This window comes from Cryptomeria japonica, chromosome 11 (genome assembly GCF_030272615.1).
Source record: "Cryptomeria japonica chromosome 11, Sugi_1.0, whole genome shotgun sequence".
In the NCBI taxonomy this organism is placed as follows: Eukaryota; Viridiplantae; Streptophyta; class Pinopsida; order Cupressales; family Cupressaceae; genus Cryptomeria; species Cryptomeria japonica.
In genome coordinates, this window is record NC_081415.1 from 278,142,118 (window position 1) to 278,147,659 (window position 5,542).

Consider the following 5,542-nt stretch of genomic DNA (forward strand, 5'->3'; position numbering starts at 1 on the left):
CAATTCTATTCCTTCCTTGGGGTGCTTTTCTTTCTTTGTTTTTTTGTTTTTTCTAAATTTCTCCCATTGATTTACAGTACAGTATTCCTTTTTCCCATGTAATTTGTATGCATTCCACGCTTCCAAAATGCAATGCACTACAACAATTATTGTTCTTTTTCTTTAGTTAACTACGGTGGGAGAAGTTGCATTTGCTTCGGTAGTTTGGGAGACCACCAATGAAGAGGAAGATTTAAATAATAATTAATTAAAACGTGGGTTGTTTGGGGACTTCAGACTTTTCTTTTCTTTTTCTTTCTAAAAGCTTTTTTCTTCAATGTGTTGGTAGTGGTACTGCCTCTTTTAGTGTTAGAGTTTGTTTGATTTTGTAGATGTTAATAAAAAAATAATTTAATTTTTTATATTATTATTTAAATAAGAGCTTACATTCTTTACATTCTCTTGTGTAATCTTGTGTAGTTTTTGACTTTTTTTCTAAGCTTTTAATATGTTAAGGATGAGATTATGGTAATATATTAAGGATGAAATTTTGGTTTTTTTAAGCTTTTAATATAGTAAAGGATAAGTTTTTTTGTTTTTTTTTTAGGGTCATGCATATTTGGGAAAGTTTTTTAGAGGATCATATATGTTTGGGAAAGTTTTTTTTGGAGGATCATGCTGTTTGGGAAATAAGGATTATTTGAGGGGTCATGCATATTTGGGAAAGTTTTTTAGAGGATCATATATGTTTGGGAAAGTTTTTTTTGGAGGATCATATATGTTTGGGAAAGTTTTTTTTGGAGGATCATGCATGTTTGGGAAATAAGGATTATTTGAGCACATGAAACATGTTGTAAATATATTTGAATAACATTATGTAATAATTGCATGGAATATATAAAAAGATTAGCATGTAAACACAAGTGAGTATGAGATTTGCATGAAGGTATATATTTAAAAAGTTCCTTGATATAGGCAAATGAAAAGATAATAATGTGCAAGGTTTGTTTTTGGGAAAAAATTGTGTATGTTTTTGAATTGATGTTTCAAATTGCACTCAACAGTCCATCATCAAGATTTTTCCTCATCGTGATGATGGATTGTTGAGTGAAATTTGAAACGTCGATTCAAAAGCATACACAGTTTTTTTCCATAAACAAATCTTGCACATACTATATGGACTATGGAAAATTCATGCCTAAGATGATAATTGCCAGAAAGAATAGATGAAGATCACAAAACTAATAATAAGGCGTAAAAGTTGTGGGTGTGTAAGGGTAGGACACACAAGGTAGATGGAAGAATGAGTACAGTCAAGGGACACAACATTCATTTCATAAGCAAAATCCCAAAGTAGAAATCATAAAAAAAAAATACTATGAAGAAGTGACATGGACAACACAACTCATGTTCAAATCTAATTTTATTAGCATCCACCAGTAAAGGTGTCTTTGTATCATCTACACGCTAACTAAGAGCATGGAAACATAAATACAAAGCTAAGAAACGAAAGTAGAAGCACAAAATGTGATAAGTGGTAATGCTCCCCAAGAATACCCTATAGAAACTAACCAACTAGCTAGGAAATAGAGATATTTATAAAAAAAAAGTTATAATACAACACATATATTCCAAGATAGATACATGCATTAACTACACATGAATACATGAAACATAATTACAAAAGTGGAATTAACTTCTAACATATAAACTCATATTCCCTAGGGTATCTCAACGTCATTACTTAATACAATATTAAAACATGACAGCATTAAATATCTCTAGCACATGATTTCCTTTACTAAACTTTTATACATCTCATCTAATAGCACATGTAAAAGAAGCCATATATCTAATTCATTACTCATACATGAAATGAAACCCATTAATCATTTTGAATCATAAGTTCTTTTTAATACACCAATTCCAAATGTTCCTACTCAATAATCTCAATCATTAAATATCCATAACAACTCTATAGGACAATCAAAAACCATTTTTGAATAGCAGAAACCACATAAAGCATCTTTACATGTTACATGTAACATCCATTACATAAATAATCAAATACAAGTATACATTATTTGCTCCCAATGCGAGTTAGTCTCTAACATCCAAATTGCATATTACAAGGATATCTCTCAAACGTAGAGAATAGATCATAACTACTCCAAAAATCCAAGTACCAACGGAAGAGATAAAGAATCCTCAACCATGCACATGAATATCCAATGAAGAGAATCCCAATGGAAGAGGACATAAAACCACCCAACCATGTGGAACCAAAAGGTCCACCCCCTTGTACTCCAGAGAATGACATATGGTCCACACACACTCTAAACCTAGGCCGACATCTAACTCCAAGGAACTTAAAGGCTAACTCACAACAAGAACAAACAACATAAAACATAACATAATACACAACAAAGCTTAACCATAAATCACAAAACCACCAGAGGTTACCATCAAAACAAACGCTAAGGTAGTAGGACACATATAGGGAAAGAGTGTCATCACATGCCATCAACAAGGGTTATCCTAGTAGTCTAGACCCCGACACCCGTCACAAAGGATTTCCTAGCAGTGTCTCTCTTGACCCCGACGCCCAAGTGATACCCATGTGGAACCAACTCAACCTTTTGTGAAGTCGAGAGAGTTTAGTCATGCCAACAAATCATCCAAACACATCTTGAGCCTGAACTAGCACTCTAGGCCATGAGAGGGCTCTACACAAATTCATTATCTTATTTAATATGGAAACTACCCAAACCCCTAAATCAATTTATTAATGTTATCACTTGCTTATATACAACTTCCAATGAGATTTCTTGGTGGTCTCTAGACCCTAGCGCCCATCCACAAAGGTTCTCCTAGCAGTCCCTCCTTAGACCTCGGCACTCAATTGGAAGCCACTCCCCCTATCACGTTCCTAAACCTAGGGTAAACATGAAATGCAAGAATCTTAAGACCACATAATACATCCATCCAAAGGTTCCATATCCAAAACTTATTAATAATCATAATTGAATCCATATGCCAATATTCTAATAGCCTTATACATAATCCAAATCATGGAACCAACAATTTCAGCATTAATATATTTTCACAGTTTTTACCATCAATTCAACAACATGGCATATCCAGTACCAAAAGCCATAATGCATCATATGAGAAAAACCTCCAATCAAATTAAATCGAAACTAGAAATAATATAGGGACCCACAAAAAATATTGAAGATCAAGCCTCTAGTCTAATAGACTGCAAAATCGACACAGAAAAACAATTGGCAAAAGTAAAACAGCAAAACAATGCCTCTACAGAATCAACTGGCGAATTCACATAGGACTCTGGTGCTTTCGCAAATTCTTTTAATGCATATGCTACGCAAAGTAGCACTTATAGCACCCAGAACAACACATTTGATATATGAAATGGCGCATCTAACATATTATTTGGCGCATCATCGACTAGAACAACGCATACAACACATATTGTGGTACATCCAATAACCAAAGTAACGCATACAAGTTATAGACTAGCGCATACGACAAGTATAATGCCACAATAATCACCAATTTAGTGCATACGACTCTGAAGATAAAATATGACTTAGACACAAATCAAAGTAAATGACTCAGACACAAATCAAAGTAAATGACTAAGTCACAGGGAGACTCAGATAAAATTATGACATAAAACATAAACACAGAAAGGCGATACCAATCAAATAAAAGCTTTAAACCTTAAAAAGAGGAAACAAATCTTCCAATACAAAAAAATATAGACTCCTTCCAGAATAAAGGAAGACTCAGACCTTCTTCCCGCAATTCTAATAATGAAAGACCAACACAAAATCACAAAACAACCAAACCTCCCAATGAAATAACAATCAGATGCTTCCACTTGAAACACTACTACAGAAAGATAAACACACGCCATGATCTTTTGGAAACACAATCCCTTCACGGGAAAAACTATCAAAACCTTCTTTTGCAACATATATGAAAAGAGCTATAAAATTCTAGATAATAAAGGATTTATCCCCAAGTACACAATAATCAATCATTTGCATACAATCATTCCTTGAAGAAAAATGCATAAGAAGTTCAGAACCATTGACCTGGTAAATGAAGAATTGGGCAATGAAAATTGAAGAAGAGAATGCACAACCAAGCCAAGAAATCACAACCAACAATCTCCTCCCATGCAACACAACAAGCAAATCTAGCTCTCAATGCATACATGAGAAAACCATTCCAAAATCCATTAAAAAAAAAAAAAAAATCTAGTTGAAAGGAACCTCCTGACAATCTCAAAACTCCATATTTAAAATTATCCAAAAATCATACCTCATCACAACCAAAATCAAAGCAATGGAAATAATAATAAAATTTACCAACCATTCCCAAAAATCGAGGTAAAATAATATTATTATCCAAATACAACTCCCAAAGGCCAATAGCAAGAAGGGGTAAATAGATGAATAATAAAACAAATAGGTGAAAAGGGTAAACAATAAAATAAGCCAATGATAAAATAACCAATTAAATTAAATGCACAAATAATATAAATGCTCAACCAAATATAAATCCCCACAAAATAAACATCAATCTATTATAAATTCTCAATAATTAAATATATTTATATATATTAATACCAACCATTTAATTGATTCAACACCAATAAACTATATATATCGATCAATTAATAACCACAACTCTACATACGACCCAACATAGGGTTAAAAAAAATATTGTATAACATCTAACAAGGCAACTCTTGCCAAACTCTAAGACTGACAAGGTACCAACTAAGCCTATAGTGTGATAAGACCTCATGTCACCTCCGATCAACTTGCCATTGAATTAGAGACACACTTAGACCTATGAGACCATGTGGAGTTGATGTTTAGTAACTGCATCCTACACAACACCAATGCCTATACAACAATATATACATAACATATAACATGAAATAATCAAACAGGTGAAAGAGAATCACAAAATCAAACCCTACTCATAAACAAGTGTATAACATCATTCCTTTCACGTCCACAGTAGAAATACAATCATGAAAATCATAACAACATCAACATCATCATCATATCCAATACAAGTAGAGTGGGGTTAGCACATAACACTATATCATCATAAGCATATATAAACCACAACATGCATATAATGAATGCACATGCATATCCAGATATATGTCCAATCATCATAATAGTCCTGAGAATACCATCATCCACATAAAACCATAATGTATCAACTGTCAATAAGCAATGTCTAGCATCAAAATAAAACATCTAAAATATAAATAAAGCCATAAGTATCAAGCAAGAGTATCATAAAAGAGTGTGATATGGAAGGGCGCGACATATGTATCAGTCTAAGGATCAGTGAAGATAACTAACCTATGAATTCACCCCTCATCATGTGTGTCTATAATATGGTGTGTTATTTTAAACTAAAAACTATAGGCTATCTACCATTAGTAGGATCATCATCATGAAAGACAATATTACTATCCTCAACTTGTATCATCGTTTTATTGATATAATCT